Raw genomic sequence first — 14,875 nt, 5'->3', positions numbered from 1 at the left:
TTAGTGAGGATATTGAGAAAGGGGAATCCTTTTGCACTGTTGATGGGAGTGCAAACTGGTGCAGCCACTCTGGAAAACAGTATGGAGGTTCCTCAAAAAGTTAAAAATAGAACTAACCTATGATCTAGCAATTGCACTACTAGGTATTTACCCAAAGGATACAGAAATACATATTCAAAAGGCTATGTGCACCTTGTCGTTTATAGCAGCATTATCAGTAATAGCCAAACTGTGGAGAGAGCCCAAATGTCTATCCAATAATGAGTGGATAAAGAAGATATGGTATATATATCTACAACAGAATATTTCTCAGCCATCAAAAAGAATGAAATCTTGCCATTTGCAATGACAGAGGTGGTGCTAGAGAGTATTATGTTAAGCAAAATAAATCAGAGAAAGAGAAATACCATATGATTTTACTCATATGTGGAATTTAAGAAACAAAACAGATGAACATATGGCAGAGGAACAGGAGACAGGGAAGCAAACCATAAGAGGCTCTTAATGATAGAGAACAAATGGGTTGATGGAGGGAGGTGGGTGGGATGGGCTAGGTGGACGATGGGTATTAAGAAGGGCACTTGTTATGATGAACACTGGGAGTTTTATGTAAGTGATGAACCACTGAATTCTACTCCTGAAGCCACAGTATGTTAACTACCTAAATTTTAATAAGATTTCCATTAAATAAGAAAAAAAATGTTTGGTGTAATTTAATGGAGAAGCCATCTGGATCTGGGCATTTTTTTATTGCTACTTTAATCTTTCATTTTTTTTTAATATTTATTTATTTGAGAGACAGTGTGAGAGAGAGTGAACCATCAGAAGGAGAAGCAGACTCCCTGCTGACTAGGGAGCCCGACCAGGGGATGGGTGGGGAGCTGCCCATGGTTGGACTTGCTCCCAGGACCCTGAGCTGAAGGCAGATGCTTAATTGACTGAGCCACCCACATGCCCTTAACCTTTCATTTCTTGTGTGTCTTTTCATATTATCTGGGTTTTTTTTTTTTTGAGACAATTTCAGTATAGTTTGTGTCTTTTTAGGAAATTGTCTATTTTATCTAAATTATACAAGATGCCACACATATTGTTCATAGTTTTAATTTATAACCTTTATTTTTGTAGGATAAGCAGTAATTCCCCCTCTTTCAGGGTAAGTTCTACTTTATGTAAATAATGCCTTAATAAAGAAGTAAAAACAAAATTATTGTCTTAACCTATTTTTAAATTTAGTTTTTATAAAGAAACACTCCTATTTCTTCCTCTAGTATCTAGTACTACCACACTTAAAACACTTCTGATGCTAGATGTATGGTCCCTATACTGACCGATTCTCTAATACCAGCCTGATGTCATCCAGTTCAGCTCCATTTTAACACCGTCTACCTGGAGTTAGTGTTAGATCTCACAAGTTAGGAGTTCAGCTCCCACTTCAGATACCACTCACAAGTTCCACGTTTTCACCCAAACTTCTGACCCACCAAACATAAATCAGAGTTCCCACTAATCTCTCATCAGGTTCAACAGTTTGCTAGAGTGGCTCACAGAACCCAGGGAAACAGAGACTTCTATTTACCAGTTTATTATATAATAAAGAATCTGATGAACAGCAAGATGGAAGATGTAGTTAGGGTGAGGTCTGAAAGGGTCCTGAGTGCAGGAGCCTTTGGCATGTGGATGTGTTACCGATCCAGGAGCTCTCTAAACCTTTCAATTTTAACCTGGATTTTTAAGGAGGCTTCATTACATAGATATGATTGATTATTACTCAGTCTTCAACTTCTTCCCCTCCCCAGAGGATGGGATGGGGGAGCTGAAAGTTCCAAGCTTCTAACCGTGGCTTGGTTTTTCTGGTGACCAGCCTCTATCCTGAAGCTATCCCAGAACCCACCAAGAGTCACTTCTTTGAACAAAGATGCTCCTATCACCTAGAAAATTCCAGGGGATTTAGGAGCTCTGTGTCAGAACCTGGGACCATAGACCAAATATTAGAATAAAGGTGCTCCTAGCACTGTATCATGTAGGAAATTACAAAGGCTTTAGGAGCTCTGACCAGGAACTGGGAGCAAAGACAAAATACTCATTATGTCACAATATCAAAATCTTCATATCAACTCCTTTAGGATAGATAATCTTCATTTTAGAGAAGAAGAAATCAAAACATGGAAAAACATGAGGGCTTACCTTGATGCCAGGGGGAAAGGCAGGATCTTTTTCATTCAGACTTGGTTTTGTTTTCATCTCTTCTGGAGGAAAATTGGATTTTAAGTTTAACTTTTAAAATTCAAAAGTCAGAAAGCTGACTTCCTATTGCTTAAGGTAAAAGTTTTCAGTCTCTTATTATGGATAATGGCTTTTGTTCTAGAAGTTAGACCTGTCTATTGGTGTTAACTCAGCTCCCCCTGAACTGACATAACAGCAAGTACTTGGGCTATTCTGAAGCCTCTTTTCTTTGAGTGGGTGAGAAGTTTGTAGTAATGGTGGGATAGAGTAAGATGGTATTTATTTATTTATTTTTAATGTGGCTAAGCCAAGATGGGGGAAGTGTTGGCTGTTTTAATGTTTTCCTTGACCTTCTGCTAGCCCTCATACTGAATGAGTCAGACATGAAGACAAAAGGTTACAGGGGGCTCTGGAGTTAATCCTAATCCGTCTACATACAGCTGAGATATACAGTGTTACGAAGACTCTGAAATGAAGGCAGTAGTTTTTTCTGATTTTCACTTAATTTTTGATATATAAATGTTATATATATATTTTGAAAATCCTTTTCAGTTTAGTAGAGCTTAATAGTTGGTTTCATAAAATGTAAAGTCTCTTTAAGGCAATAAGAAACTATTCAGTGCCTGTTGTATGCCTCGTATTCATTCTACCAGGGGTCTTATCTATCTTCGATTTGTTGGCTTTTTATTCTTTATTGGAAAGTCCAGCCCACTTAGAGGAATTCTTTAAATGCTAAGCTTTATATATGTACACCTCCCTTGCCTTTCATATTTCCCTGTGACCATTTACTGCACATGTATTGATTTGAAATATCTTTCAGATTTCTTTCTCGGCAGTTTTAATTTCTGCATCTTTGCCAAGAAGGGATTATATTTGTTGCCATGCACATGCTTTATGGGGCTATGTTCTTTTTTTTTCAATAATTGTTTTACTAGAGTCAATAGGAGGCTGGTTAATAGTTTTTCATATGGTAATAGAATTTTCTGAAGCAGAGAAAATGTAATTGTGAAATTTAAAAATAAGCAAACAAGGGCCAGAAGATTTAAGCAGTATATTTCCTGTAAGTACCGTGAACTTTGAAACCAGCAATATGTTTTTGCATTGGGTGAGGTAGTAACTTAAAAAATAAAACATACAATAAAAATAGAGATTATAGCTGTGGGCGGTATGCATATAAAGATGCTTATGTGTGTGCATGGTAATATGTTGTTTGATCAGGAGTTAGAAGACTAGGTTTTGTCACTCACCAGCTGTAAGAAATCATTAAACCCCTGTCTGCCTCAGTTTTCTGGTTTGTAATAAAACTTGCCTTGCCCATCTCATTTCTAAAGAAATTAGATGAGATTAACTATGTGAAAGGACTGAAAATGATAGAATTGTTAAATTGTGAAATATTGTTATATGTCTGTGTTTATAGCCAATTCACCATTGATTGTAGTATCATTTTAATGAGTCTGAGGCTAGGTTCCTAAGGTTAAAGAAAATATTTTTGGGGCTTAGTTAAGTGTCTGATTTCAGCTCAGGTTGTGATCTTAGGGTTCTGGAATTGAGCCCATATGGGGCTCTGTGCTCAATGAGGAGTCTGCTTCTCCCTCTCCCTCTGCCCCTCCCCATGCAAATAAATAAAAGCTTTAAAAAAAATAAAAATGTTCTTATGACTCTGTGTGTGTATGTATGTGTGTAATTTTACTTTATGATATTAGACACATAGTGAAATCTAAGGATGGGATTCCATATAGATGAATGCCCATGAGAGGTACCTATTTGTGAGAAGTGTTGATATTTAGAATTCATTTGAAGAGATGTTTAAAGTGATCAGTAACCATTGTTACATTAATATATTTAGCCTCACTAAAGGTAGATATTTTTAGAATAGTTTGAAATTTTAAATTTCTTTCCCTTTTCGGAGATGGAAGATCATGAAATGATGTAACAGAGAAAGGCTGATTATTGTTTGTGATTCTCTAAAATGTTATAACAATCTTATAAGCCTTATATTTGAACCTCATTTTCTTGATAGATATGCTCTATAATTAATAAACCTTCAACTCTTCTTATTTTCATTTAATACATGAATTACATTTCACTCCTGGCTTGTGCTTCTGATAATAACATTAACATCCTAGGATGCACCCCGTATCTGCTCTTCTGCTAGGGATTGGAAGTGACACTGTTACTCCAGAAATGCATTCATCTTACTCTCTGATAGGGAACATACAGGTTATAGTTTATTACTCACCAACCATGAGGAAGAAACGATTGCATAGATCCCTAAACCATTGTGGTAGTCACAAGTTGTTCAAGTAATATATAAAAAGCACAGACTTTCTTGGCAGAATTTTTCTTCTATTGTGCACATACAGCCTTAACATTCTCAGTATCTTTAAAAAATTTGAGAAGTAGCTCATAAGGAACCTGTGCCAGAATGAATGTGAGAGGCTACAGCGTAGACAAGTAACTCAGTGATTTAGGTTATCTCAACTTACATCTTGGAACAGCAGTGTTTATTTATTCCCTTGCCAGCACTTGTACTCAGTCCTTTGTAAATTGTTATAGGAGATTATTTGAACTCTTCTATAGAAATTGTTAATAATAGCTCTGCCATTGTGCCCCTGATAGCATGTATGTGTAGCACTTGATTAACAAATACATCGGAAGTACCTAAATGGCAGCCGTAATAACTATGTGATGTGTTTGCCATCATTTTACAGTTGAGGAAAAAAAGAGAAGTCGTGTTCACTTTTCGCATAGGGACTAGCAGAGCCACATGCTAAATTCTCCAGGGTCCAAGCTCTTAACTATTACCCTATGCTGCCTTCTAGTCATTTAAACAAATTATTGGTTATGTTAAATACCATTTCACTTGGAAAATATAGAGGTACCCTTCATGTTACCAGTGAGGAAAGTATACCATGGGGCATACTAGCTAATGCTTGGGAGCATTCGCAGTCGAGTAGCGTGTGATCATGTGGGAGAGGGAAATACTCATACACATTTGCAGTTTTTTCAGTTTACCTTATGCTCAGAATGTTGCTTGTGGTAGGTGAAAATGGTAATCCTACCATTCTTTGTATAATTAAGTAACTTAATTACTTAAGAGTGAGACATTTTAGCTGAATTGTGCATTGATTCTATTAGATTCCATGCACTATTACGAACATAGAACACACAGTGGAAATTAATACTGTACCATGATGGCCTTGTGAGCAACGTGGCCTTTGGTAAGTAATCTCTTGTGTGAGTGTAAAAGACTCTTGGTCTATAAAATGGATTATTCTGCTCACATGACATTGTGCAATGAGTTCTTAATTATGAGTTACATATAACACAATTAAGTATAATAAAATAAAAATTAAGCAAGCATACTCCTACTTGATGCCAACTTAATGCTTAATTAGATATTGAATCATTTTTTTCATTTTTCCTTTTTGCATCAGCTAATAATTTTGTGTATTCTTAAATTTTCATTCATGCAGAAAGTTGTTTAAAAGTGTCTTTCAGAAATCATTTGGTAAAAAATCAATTTATTGGGAAGTGCAGTATTTGACAGATAGGCTTGTATTTTATCTATTAAGTTTTTAGATGTCATTGTCTAATTATGTTAAATTCTGGAAAAGGAAATTCAAGTTATTAAAATTCTTTCTCTGATTGGAACAGTTTGGTTAATGATGTTAATGCTTTGAGAGAAACTTCTACTTCTAGGAGATTAGAATCTCCTGGGGCTTTTATGACCTAAACTCTCAGTTATTCTTTGCTGGAATTCTTACTGACTTCATGTATTGTTCATTTGTCTATAGCATATGGTGCAATAACAGTCCCTCAGCAGGTTATGTTTCCCTCTTTACCATATAGAAAACAATAGTAGTCCAACATTATCTCCATTGTCAGCACAGTGGTTTTTCCAACACTTTACCATGCATTTTCTGCCTTTTTGTTAATTTCAAGTTGATTTTAATTAATTTGATGGTATGTTGCCTTTTAAAAATGTTTTTATTACATAGCATATACAAGTCCAGATTGAAGAAGTGTTGACAGAGATAAGAAATTACATCATAGAGTGTTTCAATTTGTAGATTAAATTCAGTATTAAATCCAACATCAGTAATAAATAAAGCTGCTAAGTTCCTTTCTTTTTTCCTCAAAGAACTTGAAGTTGAGTGGATTCTGCTTCAGACTCAGCACTATGGTGCATATTTGTATCATGAAAATCTCTTACATTTCATATTGTTTAACAAACAGATTTAGCAAGTGACATATATGATTTCTTTATTTTCACAGTATAGTCTCAACAATACTCATGTTTACAGTATGGAGGAGATTCTTCAGGGCCTATATTACTTTCTTGGTTGAGGTTAATACTCTTTTCTGTTAAGTCAGAGAAAAACTTACCAAATGCCTGTGCCCATTTTTCACCAAACTCACGTTCCACTCATTCTTTTCTTCAAGTTACGGATTTCTTGTTCCATTTCCCACCCCTGACCTTACTTTATTACCTGGCCCTTATCTTTTAATTTTTTTTGAGTCATAGATTTATTTATTTTGAATTTGCAAAGACATATTGCTTTATTATTATTATTTTTTAAAAGTATGGCATAATTAACATACCATAAAATTTACCATTTTGTGTACAGTTCAATGATTTCCTTGGTCTTTTTACAATTTTGTGAAACTATCACCCCCTATCTAAATCTAGAATATCTTCACTACCCAGGAAACCCTATGCCTGCTGGCAGTTAATCCCCATTCTGCATTCTCTCAGCCCTTGGTCACCACTAATCGACTTCCTCCGTCTATTGTCTATTCTGAACATTTCTCCTACTTTTTTGTTTTAATTCTTGATTTAATATTTTTTAGTTACACTTCTGTCTGCTTTTAGTGTAAGCTACCTGATTTTTGTTTTGTTTTGAAGCAGCAGGATTGTAATTGAGAAGAAAAATTGTTCACGCAGTTTCTTGTCTAACGAGCATTTTAAGACATACCCTAAGCAAATCCCAGCCTGATCAGGATGTTAAGTTTCCTTCAGGATTTTAGGCTTCCCCCCTTAAATTCTTCTGTTATAAACATTATGACTGTAGTCTTTAAACATCAAATGTGGGATCCCTGGGTGGCGCAGCGGATTGGCGCCTGCCTTTGGCCCAGGGCACGATCCTGGAGACCTGGGATCGAATCCCACGTCAGGCTCCCGGTGCATGGAGCCTGCTTCTCCCTCTGCCTATGTCTCTGCCTCTCTCTCTGTGTGTGTGACTATCATAAATAAATAAAAATTAAAAAAAAATTAAAAAAAAATAAACATCAAATGTTATGTAATGTGTTTTTCGTAAACGTTGGATTGACCATGTTCTTTTTTGAGGCAGAAAAATCTTGAGCCCTGGGAGTAGAGGCAGAAAAGCCTTGCATGATTTATGCTTTACAGATTGTCCCTTAATAGTTGTGTTTGCCTTTCTGGGCTTTAAAAGCAAACATGTAAAGTTTTGTTGTGTGATATTTATAAAATTAGGAGATTCAGATATCATTTCCCTTGATATCACTGATTCCCAACATTAGTTTTATGTGATCCCAATAGTTTCTAATAATTTCAGGGTGGTACAATATTGAAAATGCCTTATGAGAAAGGGGAAAGTGTAATACGTGGTAATTTTAAATATAAATATGTACCATCTGGCTGTGTGTATGTGTCTTGCATGCATATTTTTCTTTTCAGGAAAGGGTAGTCAAAGTGCTTGTGACAGAAATTGATTACATTCATTGCTTTATACTTAGAAAAATTTCGAATTCTTGTACTGATCACTATAGGCAAAAATGGACCAATGAAGTGCAATTACACACTCATAAGTTTATTCTTGCCTTGTGAGCAACTGGAACTATTTAGAATAGCCTGATTTTAAGATAAAATCACTGTCTTTTAAATACTGTGATCATGTATCTCAAGCTTCATTTTTCTGTTGTAAGAATCTTTCCAAGTACAAGAAAACAATTGTAGGCAAAGTGATACTATTGGTGAACTAGGAGCTTAGAAGGTAATAACAGGAAATCTCAGACCTTGTTATTTCGACATGCCAATAAATGGGTAGGTTTGTAGGGTTGTCATTGCTAGAGCTACTCTGCCTATTAGATTCCATTCCATGTGCCCTTCCAAAGCTCTTAGTTTCTTCTGGAAACAACTGCCCAGCTTTAGTTCTTTTTTTTTTCTTTTTTTTTTTTTTTAAGATTTTATTTATTTATTCATGAGAGACAGAGAGAGGCAGAGACACAGGCAGAGGGAGAAGCAGGCTCCATGCAGGGAGCCCGACGTTGGACTCGATCCCGGGACTCCAGGATCATGCCCTGGGCTGAAGGCAGGTGCTAAACCACTGAGCCACCCACGCTGCCCCTAGTTCTTAAAGATATTTGCCTAAAGTTTTGTGTTGTGAACTCCTCTTCTGGCCTCAGCCTTCTTTCAAACAACTCTGTTTTTGGCCTTAATGTTTCCTCCAGTTATTCCAGACTTTTGCCCTGCCATGATCATCTGGAGTAACTGAAGAAGTAAATGTCTCTATTCTTCAGTTGGCCTTTATATGCTTGCCAATCCACCTGTTGATTACACATCCAAATTCCCTGGTTTGGAAGTTGCCTTGATTTCTCAGCTTAGTATTCAGGTCTTCTGGTGGAAGAGGAACTAACAAATTAACCAAGAAAGAGAACTTTTCTCTTTGTAGGAAAGGATTCTCAGAATTAGTTTTTTTTTTTTCCCTCCTCCAAGTGCTAATCCATATTATGTGTCAAAATATAATTGTTTGAGGAGGTTTTCCTTGTTAAACTTTAGGTTGCTTTTTAAAACAAATTTTGAATGTAAGCATAGGCATATATAAAGAAAAAAATTAGATGTGAATATATTTCATCAAGAATATATATGCATTATTACAAATACTTTAAAAAATCTGTATACATCTCTCTTTTCTGAACCTGAATTACTTAAAGTGTTTTTAAAATCTAATAAAGAAAACTAAATCAATAAACACTAATATAGACATAGAGAAAGAGTAGAATCACTGGATCTTATAGAAATGTGGAAATACTAGTGTGCCAGGAAGTTTATGACACTTCTTCATGAATTAATTTTGTTTTGGGTTTTATTGTATCCATCCAAAAGATGTTGAAGTCCTAATCCTGAGTACTTGTGACTATAACCTTATTTGGGAAAATAGTCTTTATGGATGACCAAGTTAAGATGAGGTCGTTAGGGTGGGCCCTAATCCAATATGACTTTTCCTATAAAAAGCAGAAGCTTGGACTCAGAGACACAGGGAGCATGCCCTCTGAAGATTGGAATTATGCTGCCATAAGCTAAGGAGAGCCAAAGATTGCCAAACCAGCAAACCAATGGAAGCTAGGAAAGATGCATGGAATTGATTCTTGCTCACAGCCTTTGGAAGAAAACAAACCTGAAGATACCCTAATTTTAGACTTTTAGTAGTCTCCAGACTCTAAGACAGGACATTTCTATTTATTTTGCCACTCAGTACTTTGTTATGGTAGCCTTAGTCGACTAACACAGGTTTAATTCAATAACACGTAGTCTGATATCCATTTGAGAAGCAATAGCAACTTTATTTTTAGTGTCAGTTGTAGAGTCTAGACTATTTCTCATGACAAATTATTTCCTATAGAATGAATGCAGGGAAAGGCTATCATTTACAACCTTGCTTGAAAGGTATACAAGTAGATCTTTAAGATTATCTTTAGATCTGTTTTTTAAATTAAGGAAGTCTTTGTTAAGTCAAATCTATATAGCAGTATGGAAGATGCAGGGGTAAAACAGCAAAATAAATTTAGCATAGGTCAATAAGTATATACATTTGCCCAGAAAGAAATGTAAGCTGGCTAAGCAGCAAGACTCCTTTCTTCTTTAATGATGTGCTGGTTTAAAATGCACTGACCTACTCTCAACCTGTAAGACTGGCTCACATTCAAACCTCCTGTTTATAGATGCTGCTAGGTGGTTTGCTTAGCAACATACTTAATGGGACCACAGGGAATTTGCTTTTCCAGTTAAATAAGTTTAGAATGCTCAAATAAAAGCAAAGGTTCAGATTAAAAAAAAAGAAAGAAAAGAAAAAAATTAAGAAATATCACAAGTAAAATCCAATCATGGATAATTATATCATGTGCAAATATTTTTTGTGAATGTATATAAATAATTTTAACACTCAAAATTAAATCCATTTTTTTTTTCAGAAAACATATCCAGTAGAAAATGAGGTATCAGATTTCACCAGAAGGGTTTAAATATCCAGTATCCTTTAAATATACCTAAATGAATTTATAAAGAAGAAAACCTGGTGGGATCCGTGGGTGGCTCAGTGGTTTAGTGCCTGCCTTTGGCCCAGGGTGTGATCCTGGAGACCAGGATCAAGTCCCACATCAGGTTCCCTGCATGGGGCCTGCTTTTCCCTCTGCCTATGTCTCTGCCAATCTCTCTCTCTCTCTCTCTCTCTGTCTGTCTCTCATGAAAAAATACATAAAATCTTAAAAAAAAAAAAAGGAAAACCTTTTTTTTAATTTAAAAATAGTAAATTATGGGATGCCTGGCTGGCTCAGTGAGTAGAACATGGGGCTCTTGATCCTGAGGTCGTGAGTTCAATTTCCATGTTGGTCATAGAACCTACTTATTTTATGTATTTATTTGTTTGTTTGCTTAAAGATTTGTTTATTTGAGAGAGAGAGAGAGAGAGAGAGAGAGAGAGCCTGTGCAAGTGGATGGAAGGGCAGAGAGAGGTAGAGAGAGAATCTCAAGCAGGCTCCATGCCCATTGTGGAGGTGAATGTAGGCTTGATCTCACAACTCTGAGATCATGACCTGAGCTGAAATCAAGAGTCAGACGCTTAACTGACTGAGCCACTCACATGCCCTAGAACCTACTTTTAAAAAAGTAAAATTAAATAGATAAATCACCAACTCTATTAATAATAATAATAAAAATAGTAAATCATTTTGTCAGTGTTGAGATTTTGCAGATTGACACTTTAATGGGGCTGGGATCTTACCAGGGGTGTGACCCTGTATGTTAGAAATGATACTAGTGTTAGTTCAAGTCTTAGTGTGTGTGTAGAGGAGGCGTGGAGTAGACAAAATCATTTGTGCTCAAAGTATGCGGTTTTTTATAGGCTACAGTTGAGGCCTAGTTGAGAAGAGGGCTTAGAGAAGCCTGATTAGAGTTTGGTCAAGCCAAGGATTTTTGTCAAGAATATATGCAGCATTAGGGCTTGGAGACTACCCACAATGTGTAAGAAAGAGAACTCAAGATCTAGAATCTTCTTTATTTCACAAACATGACTATTGTAAAGGAAAAATCAATTTATAAACAGATAATAGATACATCTTCATGAAGATTGTGCCCTCCCTTAACTGAGAATGGCATCGGATGATTCTAATATGTATTTTTACAAAGTTTAGTATATGTGTATTGTACTCATATTTAAAAAATATTTAAATTCAATTTTTTTAAAGATTTTACTTATTTATTCATGAGAGACAGAGAGAGAGAGAGTCAGAGACACAGGCAGAGGGAGAAGCAGGCTCCATGTGGGGAGCCTGACGTGGGACTCGATCCCAGGTCTGCGGGATCACGCCCTGGGCCAAAGGCAGGAGCTAAACCACTGAGCCACCCAGGGATCCTGAGTCCCAATTTGATTAACATATCCTATGTTACTAATTTGGGAGGTAGAATTTAGTGATTCATCAGTTACATAATCAAATAATCATACTTGAAGTGCTCTCCTTAATGCCCATCACACAGTTACCCTCTCCCCTCCACCCATCTCCCGCTGGCAACCCTCCATTTGTTCCCTGTAGTTAAGATGCCACATTTTCCCTGTTTATTCAGGCAAAACTTCTTTTCTGTTTTTAATCACATATGACTCTGCAGAGAGTGTATAGTTATTTGAGGTCATTGCTTCTTGAGATGATTTTAGGGACAAATTCGAATATAAATCTAATCAAATAAAAGTTTATTAAGTTTCTTCAAATTTTATTTCTTCAGGTGTTGGTCACTTGTAAAACCCTTTGGAACCACATACATATATGCATTAAGGGAGATGTAGAAGACACATAACAAAAAGCTAGTAATCAACAATTTGTTTACTAATAAGTGTAGAAGTACTGGTATGATCTTACTTTTGGTTTACAATAATTGATTATATGATTTCAATAAAAAGTTCTAAGGTGCTGATTCAGAGCAGAAGACCATTATTTGGACTACAGTTAGATATATAACAGTTATTGCATGCTAACTCATATATGGTGGCGATGTAGCCTCAGAATTCTATTTAAGGCATATACTAATATAAAACTTAAAAAAAAAATTGGGTCCTTTACTTGAAGTAGAAACATTTTATTTTGTCAAATCATCTTATGTATAGACCTGTCAACGAAAGTATGTACTACTAAAATGCATGAGTTGTTTCTTGGCTACCAAAAGACAATAAACATTTTATTGGATAGAATTTTTTAAAAACCTCAAACTTTGTAGCTAATGAGTATCCTGAAGTATTTCTGTAACTCTGTTAACCAAATCGATATTTATTAATGTTACCCATACTGTCCACTTAGAATACTAATTACTCAGATTCTTGAATTCTTAAATGTGCTGAAGGGTTGGCAGAATTTGAATATGTTGTGTTAAGATATCTGATAATTCATCATTAGCAATTACTCCTGAAGGTTTTTTGATAAATGCCTTTTATTTTCTGGTTTTCTAACAGTTTTTACTACAACTAGGTGTTAGATCTCAAATGCTTTTTCTGCACCTGTTGAGCTGACAATGATTTTCTCTTTTAACCTGTTAATGTTATCAGTGACATTTATAGATCTTTTAGTGGTAATCCCCTTTGCATTCCTAGAAGTTTATCTTATTTAAACAAAAGTGTTTTTATGTGTCACTGGAGTTTAAAAAAATATTTGTTCACTATACCTGTATCTAAATGCACAAATGAGATGAGCATATTATTTTTCTGCTATCTGGTCATTTTCTGGTTTGTTATCAAGATTATATTGGCTTCATGGAGTTGAGAAATAAATCACTCCATACTTTCTCTCCCACTCCCTTGTTTTCCATTCTCTGGAAAACTTTATGACTGAAATGGTTTGTTTATTGCAAGTCTGATAAAACTTGCATCTAAAATCTCTGATTCTGGCATACTTGTGTGGAAAACTTTTTAAGCTAGTAATTCCATTTCTGTAATAGTTATAGATATATTGGGATTTTAATTTTTTCTTGGGATTGATTATATTTTCATAAAGGTTTATCCATTTCATGAAAGTTTCCCAAATTGCTGGAATACGAGTATTCATGGAATTATCTTATTTTTTTTTGTATTTTTTAATTGGAGTTCTATTTGCCAACATATAGTATAATATTTTTAAATTGTTATGTCTCAGATTATGTTCTAGTTCTCATTCTTAATATTTATTTGGCCTCTCTTTTCAATTTTTCAAACTCATCAGAGGTTTATCTGAATTACTTGTGTTTTTTAAAGATTTACCTTTGATCTTAGTGATTCCCTAATTAATTTTTACTTTCTATTTATTTCTTGTTCTTTATTATGACATTTCTTCAATTAAATTTAATTTTTCACTAACTTCCTAAGTGCCACACTTAACTTATGAATTTATAGCTTTTATTCTGTCTTAATAAAATGTTAAACATCTTTGAACTTTTAGCAGAGAGTTTTCTTGGTATGTGTGATAATGAGTAGAGACCCAATTGGTTTCATTAATATACTTGGCTTATTTATAAGCAAAGTGACTTGCTCACTATATGACCTTAAAACATGTATCATTTAGGGATCCCTGGGTGGCGCAGCGGTTTGGCGCCTGCCTTTGGCCCAGGGCGCGATCCTGGAGACCCGAGATCGAATCCCATGTCGGGCTCCCTGTGCATGGAGCCTGCTTCTCCCTCTGCCTCTGTCTCTGCCTCTCTCTCTCTCTCTGTATGACTATCATAAATAAATAATAAAAAAAATAATAAAAAACCATGTATCATTTAAATTTGAGTATTAGCAAAAACTCTTGTAAACTCCAACTGGAGAATATGGAGATTTCAGTGTACTATTCTGTTAAGTATAAATCCAAACAGAAATATTGATTAAAGATTTGTTAGTGGGATTTATCATTTTTTCTACAGATGGCAAGTATATTGAGCATTTTGTTTCTAACTTTTAAATTTTTTTGAGTAACTTTATAATAATATGTGGTCCTGGAGACCCGGACATAATAAATTATGACACAGTTTTATGCATATAAGTGAAATTTGCCTCCAGTTACTTTGACATTTTATTTCTTTTGAGATACTTAATAATAATGTATTCTGTTTGTGCATATTTACGATGAGGGAGAAACCAAACATCATATCTTCATTGGTCAATTTTAAACAGAATTAGAATTTTCCAAACTGAGTGCTAAAATATCCTTTACAAATTATGTCATTCAGTAGGTGAAGAACCAGACACCTAAAGCTGCACTGTGGTACTACTAGCTATGGAGCACTTGCAATACAGCCAGTCTGAACAGAGACGTATCCTAAGGTGTAAAATACACATTGCATTTTGTTTTGTTTTGTTTTTTTTTGTTTTTATTTTTTATTTTTTTGGATTTTGAAAAATAAGATGCAAAAGAA

The 14,875-nt window shown here is 35.1% G+C and overlaps 1 protein-coding gene and 1 long non-coding RNA gene across 11 annotated transcripts in view; one reads left to right on the top strand and one right to left on the bottom strand.

Moving 5' to 3' along the window:
- Positions 1-1,549, bottom strand: part of LOC112670746 (uncharacterized) — a 54,066-nt gene extending 52,517 nt beyond the window's left edge. For all 4 annotated transcript variants that reach the window (XR_004804480.2, XR_003143183.3, XR_003143185.3 and 1 more), the window contains exon 1: positions 1,329-1,549. This is a non-coding gene — a long non-coding RNA (uncharacterized LOC112670746). The remainder of the gene's footprint in view (positions 1-1,328) is intronic.
- IMMP2L (inner mitochondrial membrane peptidase subunit 2) overlaps positions 1-14,875 on the top strand; it is an 848,292-nt gene that overhangs the window by 354,876 nt on the left and 478,541 nt on the right. The gene's annotated exons all lie outside the window — the stretch shown is intronic.

The sequence above is a fragment of the Canis lupus genome, chromosome 14, assembly GCF_003254725.2.
Source record: "Canis lupus dingo isolate Sandy chromosome 14, ASM325472v2, whole genome shotgun sequence".
Classification (NCBI taxonomy): Eukaryota; Metazoa; Chordata; class Mammalia; order Carnivora; family Canidae; genus Canis; species Canis lupus.
This window is presented reverse-complemented; position numbering and strand designations above follow the sequence as displayed.